This window comes from Ranitomeya variabilis, chromosome 6 (genome assembly GCF_051348905.1).
Source record: "Ranitomeya variabilis isolate aRanVar5 chromosome 6, aRanVar5.hap1, whole genome shotgun sequence".
Taxonomy (NCBI): Eukaryota; Metazoa; Chordata; class Amphibia; order Anura; family Dendrobatidae; genus Ranitomeya; species Ranitomeya variabilis.
Window position 1 is genome coordinate 416,783,683 of NC_135237.1, and position 22,282 is coordinate 416,805,964.

The window sequence follows — 22,282 nt, forward strand, 5'->3', positions numbered from 1 at the left end:
CAACCACCGTGCAATAGTTGCCATTGAGGCCTTTTTTCCCTGTTTGTCCCCTGGAAGGCGACAAAAAGGGCTGATGACTGACGCCAAGATTTTGTGGCTTCTATTTATTGAAGCAGGCAGCATCTGACATCAAGACAATGGAAGGTTTGCTCTCCCTGGGATTTTGGTTAAGGACAAAATGAGGGCAAAATTATTTTCTGGTCCCTAGGAAATTTTGAGTTGGCCTTTGGCAGGAAGGCCGGATCAGTTTTGATAATTACTTTGTCATCCTGGAAGGTAGTGTAAGGGGGGTTCACCGAAATAGCTTGCAGCTCGCAGGTACGTCGGGCTGAAGTCAAGGCAACCAGGAGGACTGTTTTCAGGGTTAAGGATTTTATTGAAATAGTAGCGAGAGGTTCAAAGGGGGAAACGGCATTTAAAACTAAATTTAGATCCCAGGGAGCCACCTTAGGTAATAATTTTGAGGGTCTGGATGTAAAGGAGGCTCGGATGAACCTATAGACCTAAGGGTGGTCAGCAAGTTTTTTAATCAAACAGCGCACCCAGGGCGGAGACTTGCACCTTTAAGGTGCTAGTAGATAGCCCCCTCTCTAACCCTTTTTGAAGAAATTCTAGAATCTCTTTTACTGGAATTTCTTGGCTTGTCCCGGACAATTGTCACCCCGAGAATTCCAGGAATTTCTGCCAAATTTTTTTGTATTTCTCTGAGGTGACCTTTTTCCTGCTAGCGAGCAAGGTGGTCACCAAAGGGTTCGAGAATCCTTTTGCTGATAGGAGCCCCCTTTCAAGTTCCAGGCGGTGAGATGTAGCCTGTGTACTTGGGGGTGTTAAACTGGTCCCTGGAGTAGGAGATCCGGGGCATCCGGAAAGATCCACAGGTCCGAGATAGACATGCCTCTGAGCCACGTGAACCATGCCCTTTTCGGCCAAAAGGGAGCTATGAGGATCACTCGTGCCTTGTCCTCCCAAATTTTCTTGAGGACTGTCGGGATTAACGGCATCGGGGGAAACGCGTATGCTAGATGAAAGTTCCATCGGTACAGAAACGCATCCACTCCCTCTGGGTGTTCTCTTGGGTTCAGAGAATAGAACTTCCTCACCTTCCGATTTTCTTTTGTGGCGAACAAGTCTATTTCTGGAATGCCCCAGCTGGCACAGATTTTTCCAAATATTCCTTGGTTCAGGGACCACTCCCCTTGATGTAATATGTGACAGCTTAAGAAGTTGGCTACCTGATTCTCTGACCCTTTTAAGTATGTTCCTGTTAAGGAAAGAAGTTTGTTTTCGGACCATATGAACAGTTCTTTGGCCTCTGCCATAAGGGATGCTCATCTTGTGCCCCCTTGACGATTTATATAGGCTACAGGGGTGGATTAAGGGTAGCCAGGGCCCCGGGCTGTACAGACACTGTGGGCCCCCCTGGTCATGTGACGGGGTCATATGACAGGTCATGTGACGGGGTCATGTGTGTCATGTTACAGAGATTTTGTAAGCCGCCACCATAACACGGTACACACTTTTAGCCGGGCCCTACTCTACTGTAAACAATTAAATATTTGTTAAAATATGCAATACAATTTTAGGTATATTATGATTTATTTTTAAATTTTTAAAATGACCAATATCACATACAAGGAACAAATATCACCGCACCATGACCAGACCACATATTAAAACCACAGTGATCGAATAATGTCACATACAAGGAACAAATACCGCTACACCATGTCAAGACCACATATTACCACCACTTGGTGACCAAATAGCACATACAAGGGACAAATACCGCAACACCATTTCCAGACCACACATTACCACCACATAGTGACTGATTACTACAATACTGATCAGTAATAAAAAAAAAACAATACTATCACCATAGGTGCCAGTATTCACAGGAGATTTGCACTTAGTATGCAGTGTCTGTGTAGAGGTTATACAGCGATCACTGGTGACATTATACACAGGACCTCTGTATATAGTATACAGTGTATAGTGTCAGTGTATAGGTAACACTGACTCACCAGTGACGTCTCTAGGTGAAGTCCTTCATCTTTCATCCAGCACAGACCGCCATCATTTCTTCCAGCCAGGGCTCGTTTCTGCAGGAAATAACACAGTTATCTCAAGCTCCGCTTGCAGAACACATTACTTAATTTTTCACAACTTCTACATTACACCACATGAAGAAAAAAAGGCGATATAGTGTCACTCTGCACAGTAACAGGACCGCCCCCCATTTAAAACCGTATACTCAAAAAATAAAATAAATTAATCACTGCAGTAATAATATCCCTTAATTAGCCCCTATGGTAATAATATTCCTCATAATGGCCCCGTTTATCTAATTCCTGGCTCCAGCCATATGTTCTCGCATCCTGCCTTCATGAGTATCCATTTTACCCCATGTGATCACCCCATCCTGCCCCATCTGTCTCCATCGTATCCATCCTGCCCCATGATCCAATCCTGCCCCATGTCTTTCATTCTGCCCCGTGCCTCCAATCATGCCCCGTATCTACATTCTCCCATGCCTCCAGTCCTGCCCCCAGTGTGTCCAGCAATCTGCCCCAGTGTGTCCAGCATATTACCCCCAGTGTGTCCAGCAATCTGTCCCAGTATTTCCAGCATATTGCCCCAGTGTGTCCAGCAATCTGCCCCAGTGTCTGACTCCAGCATATTGCCCCCAGTGTGTCCAGCAATCTGCCCCAGTATTTCCAGCATATTGCCCCAGTGTGTCCAGCAATCTGCCCCAGTGTCTGACTCCAGCATATTGCCCCCAGTGTGTCCAGCAATCTGCCCCAGTGTGTCCAGCATTGCCCCCAGACAGTGTGTCTAGCAATCTGCCCCAGTGTGTCCAGCATATTACCCCCAGTGTCTCCAGCAATCTGCCCCAGTGTGTCCAGCATTGCCCCCAGACAGTGTGTCCAGCAATCTGCCCCAGTGTGTCCAGCAATCTGCCCCAGTGTGTCCAGCATATTTCCCCCAGTGTGTCCAGCAATCTGCCACAGTATGTCCAGCATATTGCCCAAGTGTGTCCAGCAATCTGCCCCAGTGTCTGACTCCAGCATATTGCCCCCAGTGTGTCCAGCAATCTGCCCCAGTGTGTCCAGCATTGCCCCCAGACAGTGTGTCTAGCAATCTGCCCCAGTGTGTCCAGCATATTACCCCCAGTGTGTCCAGCAATCTGCCCCAGTGTGTCCAGCATTGCCCCCAGACAGTGTGTCCAGCAATCTGCCCCAGTGTGTCCAGCAATCTGCCCAAGTGTGTCCAGCATATTTCCCCCAGTGTGTCCAGCAATCTGCCCCAGTATGTCCAGCATATTGCCCAAGTGTGTCCAGCAATCTGCCCCAGTGTCTGACTCCAGCATATTGCCCCCAGTGTGTCCAGCAATCTGCCCCAGTGTGTCCAGCATTGCCCCCAGACAGTATGTCCAGCAATCTGCCCCAGTGTGTCCAGCATTGTCCCCATACAGTGTGTCCACCAGCCACCTGCCCCAGTGTGTCCAGCATTGCCCCCAGTGTGCCCAGCAATCTGCCCTAGTGTGTCCAGCATTGCCCCCAGACAGTGTGTCAACCAGCAATCTGCCCCAGTGTGTCCAGCATTTCCCCCAGACACTGTGTCCAGCAATCTACCCCAGTGTCTCCAGCATTGCCCCCAGTGTGTCCAGCAATCTGCCCCAGTGTGTCCAGCATTCTGGCCCGCCCGGGCCCCCCGGATTGCCGTTAGCAGAAAAAACACAAAAAATGCGTTCTCCTCACCTGACCTGTGCGCTCCAGCGGCGAGCTCCCTCCAGCAGTGCGCACTCGCCAGCAACTGACAATGACGACAGACGCCAGCGACGTGTACGCTGCGGCCGACTTCAGCTGCCAGCCTCCAATTGGCTGGCAGCTGTTAACTATTGACGTGCGGGCGCGCGCCCGCACGTCAATAGGTGAAACTGCCGCACCGCCGGAAGGTGCCCGGTGAGCAGATGGGACAGGGCCCGATGCGGGCCCCCTCTCTGCCCACCGAACCCATACGCCAGTCAGGGCAGTAATGCCCTGACTGGCGGAGGGCAATCTGAGCGGTAGCCCAGGGCCCCCCCACACCACTGGGCCCTGGGCAACCGCCCAGATTGACCCTATTATAATCCGCCCCTGATAGGCTATCATTGTGTTGTTGTCGGACAACACCACCACATGTCTTCCTCGTATCCTCTCCCCTATATGATGAAGTGCTTGCCTCACCGCCGATAGTTTCTTTAGATTGGAAGATGCTGCTCTCATTGAGGCCCCCCATTGACCCAGTAGGACCTGATCCTCCACGTGTGCTCCCCACCCCCTGGGCTCGCATCGGTAGTAAGGACTACTGGATTCTGTACTGACCACGGCACTGCGTTGCTTAAATTTTCTGTCCTCAGCCACCATTCTAGAGAGTCCCGAACTCTTTAGATAGAAGAATTTCCCGATTCAGATTGTTGGTTTCTTCATTTGTTCGGTTAGTATCTGCCATTGTAATTCTCGTGTGTGGCTTTGTGCCCACCAGGTCGCTGGAATTGTTGCCGTTAGAACTCCTAAGAGCGACATTGCATTCCTTAGTGAAATTGTCTGTCATAGCTGGAACAGTTGTACTTTCTGTTGAATAGCTTGAATTTTCCTCTGTGGGAGGACACACTCCTTTTTGACTGAATCCAATAGGATCCCGAGGAATTCTTGAGTTTGAGTTGGGATTAGTCTTGATTTCTTTAGGTTTATAATCCATCCTAATTTGGTTAGTACCTCCAGTACTCTTGCGACTGTTTTTTCGCTATTTTCTCTGTTGTTTGCTATTATCAGAAAGTCGTCGAAATAGGGAACCAGCATTATGTCTTCTTTCCTGATGAAGGACGCTACTTCGGAAATGATTTTTGTAAATACACGGGGCGCTATAGCTACCCCGAAGGGAAGGCATTGATATTGTAGATGGGTGGGAGTTTTTGCAATGTTTACTAGTAATCTCAGGTATTGTTGGTGCTGGCTAGCAATTGGCACATGGTAGTAGGCATCTGTTAGATCTATTACCGCCATGTAACAGTTTGGGTTGAGTACTTTTATTGCCGTTCTTAGGGTCTCCATTTTGAATCTCTCCACTTGAATATAATGGTCTAGAGCCTTTAAGTTGAATATTGCCCTCAGCGAGCCATCTAGTTTTGGCGTTAGGAACAAGGTGCTGTAGAACCCTTTCCTTATCTCCTGATGGGGTACTCTTATTAGCACTTCTTTTTGCATGAGGAGATGAACCTCTCTCTCTAGTGTGGCCTGATTTTTTCCGGCCACTCGGGTCATTATCATGCGATTTGGCGGGAGACTGGAGAACTTGAATCTTAGACCTTCTGACACTAACCCGGTTACCCATTGAGAAGCTGGTAGCGCTGCCCAGTGGTGGACAAACAATCGGAGTCTTCCCCCCCACAGGGATTTTGGCGTCATTGGTGTTTGGGATCAGACTTGGGGGGGAGGCTTATTGAAATGGAATCCCCTTTCTTTTCTGTCTTTCCAGGGTCTGCCCCGAACAGACCTGTTGTCTGACCGGCCCCGGCCCCCTCTATATCCGGATCCACGTAAGGACGAACGAGAGGTCTCCCATCGGCACCTAGGAAAGGAAGGAGGTGGAAAACGCTTTTTCTTGTCCGATGCTTTCTCAAGGATCTCATCTAGGGCCTTACCAAAAAGATATTGCCCTTCACAGGGTACCCTTGACAGAATCAATTGAAGCATCTGCTAGGAATGTTGCGGCGCCCTGTAGAGAGGGTAATGCTTCAAGTAGTCTCTCTCTTGGGCATTTGTTTTTGATCTGGTCACCTAGTTCCTCTAACCACTTGACCATAGCACGTGCTGTGCAAGTGGCGGCAACCCCGGGTTTAAACGACCATGTCGCTGCCTCCCAAGCCGATTTTAGAAAGGCATCTGCTTTCTTGTCAAGGGGGTCTTTTAGGGCTCCCATGTCCTCAAATGGTAATACTACTCCTTTAGAGGTGCTAGCAATGGCTGCATCTAACTTAGGAGCCTTTTCCCACTTTTCACAGATCTCTTCATCAAAGGGGTATTTGCGCTTCAATGCCTGAGGGATAGATATGTTTTTATTGCGTTTTTTCCACTTTCTTTTAATTAAATTCACGATATTATCATGGAAGAGAAAAAATTTACGCTTTTTCCCCTCCAAGTTGCTGAACATAGAGTCCTGAACTGATCGCGGCTCCCTAGCGGTTTCTACCCCCATAGTCGCTCTAACAAGTTTGAGCAGTTTCCCGATATCTTCTGATTGAAAATAAGGGCGGCCATACTCCTCATCCGAGGAGTCCAGGTCTGAGGCATCAGAAGGGGTTAATTCACCCGGTTCATCCCCTGAATCTACGTCTGACCCTTGTTCACCTGTTGGGGGAGGGGGAGGCGGGGTTCCCTTTGCTGTATGATGTTTTAACTGCTCTTTAACAGTTGATTTGACTTCCTCCCGTATAATCGTTTTAATATTTTGTAATAAGGAAGAAGACTCTTCTGCTATTGTTTTGTCAATGCAAGGCTGGCAGATTTTCTTGCTGTATAGTCTAGGGAGGGTTTCTTTGCATAGTGCACAGACCCTATTCTTCTGTTTGGAGGTGGCTTTCTTTCCCTAAAAGACACATAGTGTACAGGGCATCAGCATGTGTGGTTCGCCTTACAAAGGCACTCACCCCTCCAGGACCCAGGGTACCCCGGTAGCTTTTGCCTCTTCACTCATTCTGGGCGCAGGCACCGTCGGTGTGTCCGGATCCTTCGCTGGTTCAGTTATTTTAGCAGGCAGTCAGCATGCTGTAAAGAACCAGCACTCCTCTGGGCTGCTTCTATTATATAGAAGGAGCGGTGTGCGCGCCTCTGGAACAACTTCCGCCCGGAAGTGTCCAGCACACCGGCTCCCTCGGCATGTGACGTCACTCCCGAGCGACCGGAAGTCGTCACCTTACACTTCGACGCCAGCGTCAGTGAAGGAAACGCCCCTTACCAGCCTCCTGCCCAGAGTGGACGCCGGGGACTCCAGCGGGGGGGGATGAGGCGTGGCACGCAGCAGCCCTTCACCCAGACAGCACCATGCGAGATGCCGAGTACGGCTGCCCCCACCGCGGACCTCAGCCTCTGGACGGGCAATCATCAGAGGGAGATCCCTCTGGCGGTAGGAGCTCTGCCGCAGGCATCCACCTACAGGAACAGGAAACCAAAACTGAGGAGAGAGGTGCCGCCCCATTCTTTTATCTCTGCTGCAGGTTTCCTGTTCCTGGGGGCGGATGCCATCTCTCACGTATGTGGAGCGGCCCCCAGACGCAGGACGGCGGAGTATTCGGTACCGGGTCTATCAGTTCTGAGGATGTCACGGTGGCCTGACTAAGTCCGTGGTCCTGCTAAGGGGCGCTCAATAAAAGGTGTAGGTGGTGGTGTAGGTCGCAATAAATAACGAGGACACAGAGTTGCAGTCTCTTTACCTCTTTACTGAAGGCTTCGGTATCCGCAATCCAGAGCACTGTTAACCGGGCTGGCTGAGACCGGCCGGTCCGAAGGCACATCCAGAGTTCCCTTTGCAGGTGGAAATCAGTGCCTACCTACTAGCGCCTGGGTGTTGTAGTACTTCCCTGCTGAGCACCACGGGATAGTCCTCACAACTGTCGTGTATGTTTCTGTTCTTTCTCTCCGTCCCCCAGATGATATGGATAGGACGCACCCGTATGACGGGGTAGGCCTGGAGTTATTTTATAGGGACCCTAGAGACGCCCCTCTCCCACAATTGCCTCCGTTGTCTTCATTAGGAGATTTAGGTGAGGCAGCCAACCTATAATTAACTGCCCTGCCGTTGGTTTGAAGTAATGCGTGGAGCCCAATACTTCCTCGGCGTTCCAGCCACCGGCTACGTGCCTCAGTAGGATGTTGCCGATCTCGGGGCACGACTCCTACTGGTTCTTTCGCCTTTGTGCTGTGATCTCGTTTCTCACTTCTCCACAATAAACCTCGCTTCTTATCCTTTCTTAAGATACTGCCGCAATGAAGTGCAGGCGCGGTTCCTTAACGATCTGTCCTTTTCGCTAGGCCTCGTGAGGCTTCAGTATCTTGTCAAGTGGAAGGGTTATGGCCAGGAGGATAATTCTTGGGTTGTTGCCTCCGATGTTCATGCCGCCGATTTGGTTTGTGCTTTTCACTTGGCTCGTCCTGATCGGCCTGGGGGCTCTGGTGAGGGTTCGGTGACCCCTCCTCAAGGGGGGGTACTGTTGTGAATTCCGCTCTTGGGCTCCCTCCGGTGATTGTAAGTGGCACTTTTGTGAGTTCTGCTCTTGGACTCCCTCCGGTGGTTTTAAGTGGAACGGCTGCTCCTTGGATTTAGCATTAGCAGCTGCTTCCACTGATCGTCTCTCCTGGCTCTGCTATTTAGCCTGGCTCTAGTCTTCAGCCAGTGCCAGCTGTCAATGTTTCTCGGTTGGATTCAGATCTCTCCTTGGATTTCTCTGATAGCCTGTCCATTTCAGCAAAGATAAGTCCTTGCTTGTTCTTTTGTTGTCCACTTGCTGTGGACTTAATCGTTCAGCTCATGTTATGTTTTCTCTAGTCCAGCTTGTCAGTATGATATATTCAGCTTAGCTGGAAGCTCTGGGGAAGCAGATTTGCCCTCCACACCATTAGTCTGGTGTGGAGCTTTTTTGTAAACTCTGTGTGGATTTTTCTAGCTTTTAATACTGACCGCACAGTATTCTTTCCTGTTCTGTCTGTCTAGTTAGATTTGGCCTCCTTTTCTAAATCATGGTTTCATTCTGTGTATGTCATTTCCCTCTCCACTCACAGTCAATATTTGTGAGGGGCTGTCTTTCCTTTGGGGATTTTCTCTGAGGCAAGATAGCTTTCTGTTTCCATCTTTAGGGGTAGTTAGTTCTCCAGCTGTGACGAGGTGTCTAGGGAGTGACAGGAACATCCCACGGCTACTTCTAGTGTTTGTGTTAGGATCAGGAACTGCGGTCAGTACAGATACCACCTCCTCAGAGCTCGTCCCATGTTGCTCCTTAACCACCAGGTCATAACAGTACAGCTGGCCCACAATGTGTAGAATGCATCTCAAAAGAGGGGAAAAAAAAGTTCTGAGACATTTTTTTATTTCCTGCAGCCTGTTTTGTGTTTTTTTTCCCCTTAATCTCTGGGTGGCTCTGACATGGATGTTCAAGGTTTGTTCTCTCGTGTGGATCAACTCGCTGCAAGGGTACAGAGTATCCAAGATTATGTTGTTCAGACCCCGGCTTTAGAGCCTAGAATTCCTACTCCTGATTTGTTTTTTGGGGACAGATCCAAGTTTTTGAACTTTAAAAATAACTGCAGATTGTTTTTTGCTTTGAGACCCCGTTCCTCTGGTGACCCCATTCAGCAGGTGAAGATTGTCATTTCTCTGCTGCGTGGAGACCCTCAGGATTGGGCATTCTCCCTTGAGTCAGGGGATCCTGCATTGCTTAATGTAGATGCATTTTTTCAAGCGCTCGGATTGCTGTATGACGAACCTAATTCTGTGGATCAGGCAGAATAAACCTTTCTGGCTCTGTGTCAGGGTCAGGAAGCGGCAGAAGTATACTGCCAGAAATTTAGAAAGTGGTCTGTGCTCACTAAATGGAATGAGTATGCCCTGGCAGCAATTTTCAGAAAGGGTTTTTCTGAAGCCCTTAAAGATGTTATGGTGGGGTTCCCCACGCCTGCTGGTTTGAGCGAATCAATGTCTCTAGCCATTCAGATAAATCGGCGCCTGCGCGAGCGCAAGGTTGTGCACCATATGGCAGTGTCCTCTGAGCAGAGTCCTGAGCCTATGCAATGTGATAGGATTTTGACTAGAGCAGAACGGCAGGAATTCAGACGTCAGAATAGCCTGTGTTTTTACTGTGGTGATTCTGCTCATGTTATTTCTGATTGCCCTAAGCGTACTAAGAGGGTCGCTAGATTTGTCACCATTAGTACTGTACTGCCTAAATTTCTCTTGTCTGTTACCCTGATTTGCTCATTATCGTCCTTTTCTGTTATGGCATTTGTGGATTCAGGCGCTGCCCTGAACTTAATGGACTTAGAGTTCGCCAGACGCTGTGGTTTTTCCTTGAAGCCTTTGCAGAGCCCTATTCCCTTAAGGGGCATTGATGCTACACCATTGGCCAAGAATAAACCTCAGTACTGGACACAGTTGACCATGTGCATGGCTCCAGCACATCAGGAAGATTGTCGTTTTCTGGTGTTGCATAATTTGCATGATGTTGTTGTGCTGGGTTTTCCATGGTTACAGGTACATAATCCGGTGCTGGATTGGAAATCTATGTCTGTGACTAGTTGGGGTTGTCAAGGGATACATAGTGATGTTCCTTTAATGTCAATTTTCCTCTTCCCCCTCTTCTGAAGTTCCTGAGTTTTTGTCGGATTTCCAGGATGTATTTGATGAGCCCAAGTCCAGTTCCCTTCCTCCTCATAGGGACTGCGATTGTGCTATTAACTTGATTCCTGGCTGTAAGTTCCCTAAGAGCCGACTTTTCAATCTGTCTGTGCCAGAGCATGCCGCCATGCGGAGTTATGTTAAGGAGTCTTTGGAGAAGGGGCATATTCGGCCATCTTCGTCACAGTTGGGAGCAGGATTCTTTTTTGTTGCCAAGAAGGATGGCTCCTTGAGACCCTGTATTGATTATCGCCTTCTTAATAAGATCACGGTCAAATTCCAATACCCTTTACCTTTGCTTTCTGATTTGTTTGCTTGGATTAAGGGGGCTAGTTGGTTTACTAAGATTGACCTTCGTATAATCTTGTTCGTATTAAACAGGGTGACGAGTGGAAAACAGCATTTAATACGCCCGAAGGCCATTTTGAATACCTTGTGATGCCATTCGGGCTCTCTAATGCTCCATCTGTGTTTCAGTCCTTCATGCATGATATCTTTCAGAATTATCTTGATAAATTCATGATTGTATATTTGGATGATATTTTGATTTTTTCCGATGATTGGGAGTCTCATGTGAAACAGGTCAGGATGGTATTTCAGATCCTTCGTGCTAATGCTTTATTTGTGAAGGGGTCTAAGTGCCTTTTTAGAGTTCAGAAGGTTTCTTTTTTGGGTTTCATTTTTTCTCCCTCGGCTATAGAAATGGATCCTGTTAAAGTCCAGGCCATTCATGATTGGATTCAACCCACATCTGTGAAGAGCCTTCAGAAATGTTTGGGCTTTGCTAATTTTTATCGCCGTTTCATTGCTAACTTTTCCAGTGTGGTTAAGCCCCTGACCGATTTGACGAAGAAAGGCGCTGATGTGATGAATTGGTCCTCTGCGGCTGTTGAGGCCTTTCAGGAGCTTAAACGTCGATTTACTTCTGCCCCTGTGTTGCGTCAGCCGGATGTTTCTCTTCATTTTCAGGTTGAGGTTGACGCTTCTGAGATTGGGGCAGGGGCCGTTTTGTCTCAGAGAAGTTCTGATGGCTCCTTGATGAAACCGTGTGCTTTCTTTTCTAGAAAGTTTTTGCCTGCGGAGCGTAATTATGATGTCGGCAATCAGGAGTTGTTGGCTATGAAGTGGGCATTTGAGGAGTGGCGACATTGGCTTGAGGGAGCCAAGCACCGCGTTGTGGTCTTGACCGATCATAAGAATCTGATTTACCTCGAGTCTGCCAAGCGGTTGAATCCTAGACAAGCTCAATGGTCCCTGTTTTTCTCCCGTTTTGATTTTGTGGTCTCGTATCTTCCGGGATCTAAGAATGTGAAGGCTGATGCCCTCTCTAGGAGTTTTTTGCCTGATTCTCCGGGAGTCCTTGAGCCGGTTGGTATTCTCAAGGAGGGGGTGATTCTTTCTGCCATCTCCCCTGATTTATGGCGGGTGCTTCGGGAATTTCAGGCTGATAAACCTGACCGCTTTCCAGTGGGGAAACTGTTTGTTCCTGATAAATGGACTAGTAAGGTAATTTCTGAGGTTCATTGTTTGGTGTTGGCTGGTCATATTGGGATTTTTGGTACCAGAGATTTGGTTGCTAGGTCCTTTTGGTGGCCTTCCTTGTTGCGGGATGTGCGTTCTTTTGTGCAGTCCTGTGGGACTTGTGCCCGGGCCAAGCCTTGCTGTTCCCGCGCTAGTGGGTTACTTTTGCCTTTGCCGGTCCCTGAGAGGCCCTGGACGCATATTTCCATGGATTTTATTTCGGATCTTCCTGTTTCCCAGAAGATGTCTGTTATCTGGGTGGTTTGTGACCGGTTTTCTAAGATGGTCCATTTGGTACCTTTGCCTAAGTTGCCTTCCTCCTCTGATTTGGTTCCTTTGTTTTTTCAGCATGTGGTTCGTTTGCATGGCATTCCGGAGAATATTGTGTCTGACAGAGGTTCCCAGTTTGTTTCTAGGTTTTGGCGGTCCTTTTGTGCTAGGATGGGCATTGATTTGTCTTTTTCTTCAGCATTTCATCCTCAGACAAATGGCCAAACTGAGCGAACCAATCAGACCTTGGAAACCTATTTGAGATGCTTTGTGTCTGCTGATCAGGATGATTGGGTGACATTCTTGCCGTTGGCCGAGTTTGCCCTTAATAATCGGGCTAGTTCGGCTACTTTGGTTTCGCCTTTCTTTTGTAATTTTGGTTTTCATCCTCGTTTTTCTTCAGGGCAGGTTGAGCCTTCTGACTGTCCTGGTTTGGATTCTGTGGTGGACAGATTACAGCAGATTTGGACTCATGTGGTGGACAATTTGACGTTGTCTCAGGAAAAGGCTCAACGTTTTGCTAACCGTCGTCGGTGTGTTGGTCCCCGGCTTCGTGTTGGGGATTTAGTCTGGTTATCTTCTCGTCATGTTCCTATGAAGGTTTCTTCCCCTAAGTTCAAGCCTCGCTTTATTGGTCCTTATAAGATTTCTGAGATTATCAATCCGGTATCTTTTCGTTTGGCCCTTCCAGCTTCTTTTTCCATCCATAATGTTTTCCATAGATCTTTGTTGCGGAGATATGTGGTGCCCGTTGTTCCCTCTGTTGATCCTCCTGCCCCGGTGTTGGTTGAGGGGGAGTTGGAATATGTGGTTGAGAAAATTTTGGATTCTCGTTTTTCGAGGCGGAGGCTTCAGTATCTTGTCAAGTGGAAGGGTTATGGCCAGGAGGATAATTCTTGGGTTGTTGCCTCCGATGTTCATGCCGCCGATTTGGTTTGTGCTTTTCACTTGGCTCATCCTGATCGGCCTGGGGGCTCTGGTGAGGGTTCGGTGACCCCTCCTCAAGGGGGGGTACTGTTGTGAATTCCGCTCTTGGGCTCCCTCCGGTGGTTGTAAGTGGCACTATTGTGAGTTCTGCTCTTGGGCTCCCTCCGGTGGTTTTAAGTGGAACAGCTGCTCCTTGGATTTAGCATTAGCAGCTGCTCCCACTGATTGTCTCTCCTGGCTCTGCTATTTAGCCTGGCTCTAGTCTTCAACCAGTGCCAGCTGTCAATGTTTCTTGGTTGGATTCAGATCTATCCTTGGATTTCTCTGATAGCCTGTCCATTTCAGCAAAGATAAGTCCTTGCTTGTTCTTTTGTTGTCCACTTGCTGTGGACTTAATCGTTCAGCTCATGTTATGTTTTCTCTAGTCCAGCTTGTCAGTATGATATATTCAGCTTAGCTGGAAGCTCTGGGGAAGCAGATTTGCCCTCCACACCATTAGTCTGGTGTGGAGCTTTTTAGTAAACTCTGTGTGGATTTTTCTAGCTTTTAATACTGACCGCACAGTATTCTTTCCTGTTCTGTCTGTCTAGTTAGATTTGGCCTCCTTTTCTAAATCCTGGTTTCATTCTGTGTATGTCATTTCCCTCTCCACTCACAGTCAATATTTGTGGGGGGCTGTCTTTCCTTTGGGGATTTTCTCTGAGGCAATATAGCTTTCTGTTTCCATCTTTAGGGGTAGTTAGTTCTCCGGCTGTGACGAGGTGTCTAGGGAGTGACAGGAACATCCCACGGGTACTTCTAGTGTTTGTGTTAGGATCAGGAACTGCGGTCAGTACAGATACCACCTCCTCAGAGCTCGTCCCATGTTGCTCCTTACCCACCAGGTCATAACACCCACCCCTGACAGGGACCCCCCAGAATCTTCCCAAGCAACCTCTTCTCTCACTAGGTGTTGCCTGGGCAAAACCCAGTCAGCTTTCTCTCTAACTTCCTATCCAGCCCCCAGTTTTACCAGATTGTGTGGAGTGGCCTAGTACATAGAACCCTTTGCTCCCCCTGGTGGCCAGTGTGTGAAGTGTAATGTGTGACTGTGATACCTGGTCAGGTGAACTCCTTAAGTGCCATCAGACGTACCATCACTCCCCTTAGTGGCGGAGCGAAAGTACTGCAACGACCAGGACTCTGGGGCGCTGCATATGGTGCTGTCATGGTGAAGGGAAAATTAATATTTACTACAAGACCAATAATTCTAATAATACCAATAGTATCGCTATATAAGATTGAATACTAATACCGCGATAATAATATTGCAATATAACAGACACATACCAACAAACCATAACCAAATATTACCAGCATATGCAGTATTGATAATTCTACCATACTGATTGTTAAATGGGTTGAGGTTTACGTCTATATGACTTCAGACTTCTAAATTGTCATAGCGCACACTGTGAGGATTCTCCAATGCCAGCATAGGGAGCAGCCATTATGTTACCACAAGTATGCAATTTCCACACCACCGGCCACATTTCGAGTAAAATTATTCTGCTTTGCTAAACTCACTTGTATTGAGCGAGGCTGTGCAAATTGCATACTTGAGGTCAAATGATCGGCAACTCCCAGCTCCTCCACCGAGTGAATGTTCACAGGGTGCGATGTGTGCATTGTGAAGATTCAGAAGCAATACACTGCGGGATCGATTACCTCCTGTCCGTGTATTACTGAGCCGCTGTGAGAGTTCACTGCAGTTCATCAGCTCCGGTGCTCTCACGGCGGATAAGTGATACACGGACAGGAGGTAATCGCTCCTGCAGTGTATCACCGGAGGCCTGGTAGAGCGGTTTACCACTAACTTCATGTTAGTGGTAAAATTTCTTCGATATGATTTGCGTTTATTTATGAAAAAACAAAATATGGTGAAAATTTTGCAATTTTCAAAATTTTTATTTTTATGCCCTTGAATCAGAGAGATATGTCACAAAAATTCTTAATAAATAGCATCTCCCACATTTCCACTTTACATTAGCACAATTTTGGAAACTTTTTTTTGTGTGTAGTATGCTATATTTTTTTTAATATGATTTCAACACTCCAGTTAATTAATACGAATAATAGAGATATTGATTGGTTTATATATGTATATATATATATATATATATATATATATATATATATATATATATATATATATATATATATATATGTACTTTTAATGGAGTCCAGGGAAAGCTAATTGAAAACTTGTCCAGCCACATGTTAATTGTTCAGATGGTCAGTACCCAGTAATTTACATTTAAGGCCCCGTCTCACATAGCGATTTACCAACGATCACGACCAGCGATACGACCTGGCCGTGATCGTTGGTAAGTCGTTGTGTGGTCGCTGGGGAGCTGTCACACAGACAGCTCTCTCCAGCTACCAACGATCAGGGGAACGACTTCGGCATCGTTGAAACTGTCTTCAACGATGCCGAAGTCCCCCTGCAGCACCCGGGTAACCAGGGTAAACATCGGGTTACTAAGCGCAGGGCCACGCTTAGTAACCCGATGTTTACCCTGGTTACCAAAAAATAACAAACAGTACATACTCACCATCTGATGTCCGTCAAGTCCCTTGCCGTCTGCTTCCCGCTCTGACTGAGTGCCGCCGTACAGTGAGAGCAGAGCGCAGCGGTGACGTCACTGCTGTGCTGTGCTCTCACTGTACGGCGGCACTCAGTCAGAGCAGGAAGCGGACGGCAAGGGACCTGACGGACATCAGATGGTGAGTATGTAGTGTTTGTTATTTTTTACATTTACGATGGTAACCAGGGTAAACATCGGGTTACTAAGCGCGGCCCTGCGCTTAGTAACCCAATGTTTACCCTGGTTACCAGCGAAGACATCGCTGAATCCGTGTCACACACACCGATTCAGCGATGTCAGCGGGACCTCAACGACCAAAAAAGGTCCAGGCCATTCCGACACGACCAGTGATCTCACAGCAGGGGCCTGATCGCTGGTACGTGTCACACATAGCGAGATCGCTACTGAGGTCGCTGTTGCGTCACAAAACTTGTGACTCAGCAGCGATCTCGCTAGCGATCTCGCTATGTGAGACGGGGCCTTTAGTGTACACTTTACACTTATCTTCAAAGATGAGAAATCTTCCTAGGTCTACATACTGTATGTTGATTGGAGGTCTTAAAGCCCCCAGGGATGCCAGGTGGTGAAGTCTTATCTATTTGGCCTTAAGGTACCTTCACACTCAGCAACTTTACAACGAGAACGACAACGATCCGTGAAGTTGCAGCGTCCAGGTTAGCAATCTCGTTGTGTTTGACACGCAGCAGCGATCTGGATCCCGCTGTGATATCGCTGGTCGGAGCTAGAAGTCCAGAACTTTATTTGGTCGTCAGGTCGGCGTGTATCGTCGTGTTTGACAGCAAAAGCAACGATGCCAGCAATGTTTTACATGGAGCTAACGACCTGTGAGAACGATAAGTGAGTCACCGTTACATCACAGGATCACTCCTGCATCGTTCTGGAGCTAATAAATAGCACAACCTCAAAGGCATCATATCAATGCCATGCATGTCACTAAACAAGGCTATGACGAGAGCCACACAAAAGAACCCGCTCAATAAGAACTGTTATAACTCCGGAGGAAAGAAGAGCAAACAGGTGTAGAAAAGGAAAACACTTTATTATTATATGAATAAACATACAAAATACAAAAAAGTGCATAAAAAGTAGCAGGGGAAGGCCCAAAGGGGAACCACAGGACTCCAAAACGAAATGACCCGACATTAAGACACACAGCACAGGTTCAATTCACAACCTGGCATAAAGTGCATAGTGCATAGTATAATGATAATACCGTGTCTAAAAAGCATAACCGCTTGTTACCCCATAAGTGACTGCATAGTGCTGCAAGAGTATAATAGCGGGTAACCCCTAAGGGTAGGATGCTTACCGGGCATTAAGTTTGCAGGAGTCCAGGGCCGGGTATGCGTCTCCCGACGCGCGTTTCGCGGGTAACAGACCCCGCTTTCTCAAGGGAATGTCATAATGGCCCAGGCAGGACCTTAAATTAGCCTCTGACCTGTCATGTGACAACATGCCGGCCAATCACAGATGGGATCAGCGGCGCATGCGCACCGCAGTTGCCAGGCACTCGGCCAAAGAAGCAGAGCGTCATCGTCGTCACATGGGAGAGGGGAGGAGGAGCAATCCCCCGACCCATGGAAGAAGATAAAGACGCACCGCTACACAGCCAATGCCAGCACCGCAGCACGCATGCGCACCCCTACTGCGCCACCACTGTGGGGTATATGTGCACCTGAGAGATATCTAAGATACCGAATATTAATACAATACATCTAAGAGCGGCGCAATATAAACATACTGCACCACCAATGTAAAATATATGTGTACAAGAGAGATATCAAAAGGTACAGGACATAAATACAGTACATATAAATACGGTGCCATATGAAAATATAAGAATTCCAAGATGGTCTAAAATGTGCAGCATCACGTAATGTCCCATCCCTTGTGCATATTCAGATGGTCCAAAAGCAGTACTGAAGAGTAAGGGCGATATGAGGGTGAACAACCGTGTCCAGTAAGAGCATCATGCCTGGGATAAAGAAGGATAAATGGAAGATAAAAAGACGAAACAAATTAAAACCAAAAACTTAAAAACAAAAAAACACACACCCAAACCCCGCCAGGGGGGAGCAAGAAGACAGGAATACTAATTTTTCATGGTATTTTAAGGGATAACTATAACTGTATATAAACCAGAGCAACTCAAAGAAAAGAGGAAAAAGAGAGTGACTCATTTAGTCCATTTGGGGTCATGGTATCTAAAGCCACAATCCATTTGGCCTCTACCTGTGCGAATAGTTTTTTATAATTCCCCCCTCCAATCCCCAGATGAATCACATCAATACCACGCACCAACAGTGATGTGGGGTCACATCCATGAAATTGCCTAAAGTGGCGCGGGATGGTCTTGAGGAGGGATAAATCAGTCACTGTCCTGGCCGCGCAAATGTCCCGCACGTGCTCACGCACACGTACTCTAAGTCCTCTTGATGTTAAACCAACGTAGATTTTTGGACAGCCACACGTGGCGTAATAAATAACATTAGTGGTCCCACACGAGATACGGTGCCTAATATCAAACTCTCTTTGACCATTGGATGATTTAAATGTAGTGCACCGCAGGACATTTGCGCATGCCAGGCAGTGACCGCAAGGTATAGATCCAACAATGGGCCCTCTGGACCCAAAAGGATTGGCTCTAAATGGAACATAATGGCTTTGTGCCAACAGATCCTTTAAGTTTTTAGATCTCCTGGCGGTCATAGAAGGACCCATCCCTAATGATGTTTGTAAGGAGGGTTCAGCCCCAAGAATGGACCAGTATTTTTTGAGAATACATCGCATCTCCTCCCATTCGTGGTTGTAGGTCGAGATATACCTAATTGGGCCATTGGCAAGGGTCCCTCTTTTTGTCCTTGGTGGCTGTAGTAGGTCATTACGAATGGTTTCTCTAGCCCTTTTATACCCACGTTTGATGCATCTGTTCGAGTAACCACGCGCAGAAAACCGTGTTTTAAGATCAGCACACTGGCTCTCGAATTTGGCATCTGACGAGCAGATCCGTCTCATCCTCAGGAACTGGCCAACCGGGACGGCCCTAATCGTGGATGGATTATGGGCAGAAGATGCATGGATGAGTGCATTAACCGATGTTGGTTTGCGATAAACATCCGTCTGAATGCGACCAGCACGGTCCACTTCAAAAGTGACATCCAGAAAGTTAACTCTCTTGGTGTCATAGGTATACGTTAGACGGATGTTTAAAGCATTTTGGTTTAATGCCCCCATAAATTCACCCAGCTGCTGCACCGTCCCATCCCACAAAAAGAAAACATCGTCTATATAACGATGCCAGCACAGCACATGGGAGGCGGCCCGTGGGCCCTCGTCCCCAAATACGAATCTCTCCCAGGAACCCAGGAAGAGATTTGCGTACGAGGGCGCACAGGCCGCGCCCATGGCTGTGCCGCGCGTCTGGAGGTAAAAATAATCTTTAAAGACAAAATAATTGTGAGACAGGACAAAGTGCAGCAGCTCGAGAATGAACTCACAGAAAGGGCCGTCCCGGCCGGACGCCCCGAGGAAGAGACGGACAGCCTCGATACCATGTTGATGGTTAATACAAGTATACAGGCTTTCTACATCTGCTGTCACCAGCAACGTGTCATGGTCCACAAGAATGCCATCAACCCTCGCCAGGGCGTCCGTAGTATCACGTACATAGGATGGAAGTGTTTCAACCAGAGGTTTTAAGTAAAAGTCTATAAACTGGCAAATCGGATCACATAAGCTGCCAATTCCTGATACTATGGGACGCCCGGGAGGGTCGACGGCATTCTTGTGGATCTTAGGCAATAAGTAAAAAGTTGAAACTTTAGGAAACCTAACTGTTAGACCCTTAAGGACTTGTTTAGTGATTAGACCTTCATCAAGGGCCCTAATTAGGATTTTTTGAAGATCTAGTGAAAACGTGGATGTGGGATTAAACGACAATCTGCAATAAGTGTCTCGGTCTCTCAATTGACGGAAAGCCTCACGTTCATATTTATCTTGAGGCCAGATGACTATGTTGCCCCCCTTGTCAGCCGCCTTAAAAACAATATTAGGTAATTTTTGAAGATCTGAGATAGCTGTCCTTTCGTCTCTAGTGAGGTTATCAAAGCGCCGTCTAGTAGACAGGCCCTTGAATTCCTCTGTTACCAATCTCGTAAAGATGTCAATAGCAGGACTGAGTGACAAGGGGGGGAACCTAGTCGATCTGGCCGTAGCAGAGGGTGGAAACCTACTTGTACTAGGGCCCTCCTGCTCCTCCAGGAGGTCCTCCAAGTCATGAAGGGTCTCTCTCTCGATCTCAGACATCAGTTCACATGATTCTTTTTTGTGATGAAGTTTTCTGAGAAGCAATTTTCGAGAGAATAAATTGAGGTCCTTCATGGCTGTGAAAAAATTAAAAGAATTAGTGGGGGCAAAAGAAAATCCCTTACTCAATACTTTTATTTGGGTCTCAGTTAGTGTATGCTGGGAAAGGTTCACTACCTGTAATCCTCCCTGCTGATTAGAATTCCCTCCAGTTTGTTTTGATTTGGTAGTCTGTCTTGTGGTACGTTTAGTGGTAGATGCAATAGAACCACCTTGTGGGGGACCCCTCAACATTGATTCGTCCTCACCAGACACATTAGACCTCCTAGAGTTTGATCGAGATCTAGAATAGGAGGAATTTCTCGACTGCGGCCTTGACCGATTGTACACATTTCGCCATTTATAGACACGTTGAAGTTTCTTGTCCTCCACATCTCTTTGAAATTTCTTTGTTTTAAGCGACTGTACCTCTTGAACCCATTTTTGGGAGAGAGTATCAATTTCCTGATTAAATTTTTTTAAAGCGTCATTACTTAACTCATGGTGAAGTATCACCTGAATGTCCTCAATCTCCTTTTCCAAAGATATTAATGTTGCAGAGTTCATATCTCTGAGAAGCTCAAGGAATCCTCTGGAGCAGACATTCGCATGGTTCTCCCATCTGTTCTTAAATCCTTCATCCAAAATAGGGAATGAGGGGAAAACCTGCACTCTAAGCCCCCTTGGTATCAGGTCTTTTTGAATATACTTTTCTAGGAACGCGTGGTTCCACCAGACTCGGATCCTTTTCCTATATAGATCCTTAAATTTGTTGATGTCATCCTGTACATTCTTATCAATCCCCCCGACATACCCCTCAGGGTCATCCTGCATCACATCATTAATTAAAGTGCGCCACGTATGGTCACGTGCGCGAAAATCCATCTCTGGTTTGAGGTCAACTGTGAGAAACACAGAAACAATTAATAAATAGCACAACCTCAAAGGCATCATATCAATGCCATGCATGTCACTAAACAAGGCTATGACGAGAGCCACACAAAAGAACCCGCTCAATAAGAACTGTTATAACTCCGGAGGAAAGAAGAGCAAACAGGTGTAGAAAAGGAAAACACTTTATTATTATATGAATAAACATACAAAATACAAAAAAGTGCATAAAAAGTAGCAGGGGAAGGCCCAAAGGGGAACCACAGGACTCCAAAACGAAATGACCCGACATTAAGACACACAGCACAGGTTCAATTCACAACCTGGCATAAAGTGCATAGTGCATAGTATAATGATAATACCGTGTCTAAAAAGCATAACCGCTTGTTACCCCATAAGTGACTGCATAGTGCTGCAAGAGTATAATAGCGGGTAACCCCTAAGGGTAGGATGCTTACCGGGCATTAAGTTTGCAGGAGTCCAGGGCCGGGTATGCGTCTCCCGACGCGCGTTTCGCGGGTAACAGACCCCGCTTTCTCAAGGGAATGTCATAATGGCCCAGGCAGGACCTTAAATTAGCCTCTGACCTGTCATGTGACAACATGCCGGCCAATCACAGATGGGATCAGCGGCGCATGCGCACCGCAGTTGCCAGGCACTCGGCCAAAGAAGCAGAGCGTCATCGTCGTCACATGGGAGAGGGGAGGAGGAGCAATCCCCCGACCCATGGAAGAAGATAAAGACGCACCACTACACAGCCAATGCCAGCACCGCAGCACGCATGCGCACCCCTACTGCGCCACCACTGTGGGGTATATGTGCACCTGAGAGATATCTAAGATACCGAATATTAATACAATACATCTAAGAGCGGCGCAATATAAACATACTGCACCACCAATGTAAAATATATGTGTACAAGAGAGATATCAAAAGGTACAGGACATAAATACAGTACATATAAATACGGTGCCATATGAAAATATAAGAATTCCAAGATGGTCTAAAATGTGCAGCATCACGTAATGTCCCATCCCTTGTGCATATTCAGATGGTCCAAAAGCAGTACTGAAGAGTAAGGGCGATATGAGGGTGAACAACCGTGTCCAGTAAGAGCATCATGCCTGGGATAAAGAAGGATAAATGGAAGATAAAAAGACGAAACAAATTAAAACCAAAAACTTAAAAACAAAAAAACACACACCCAAACCCCGCCAGGGGGGAGCAAGAAGACAGGAATACTAATTTTTCAT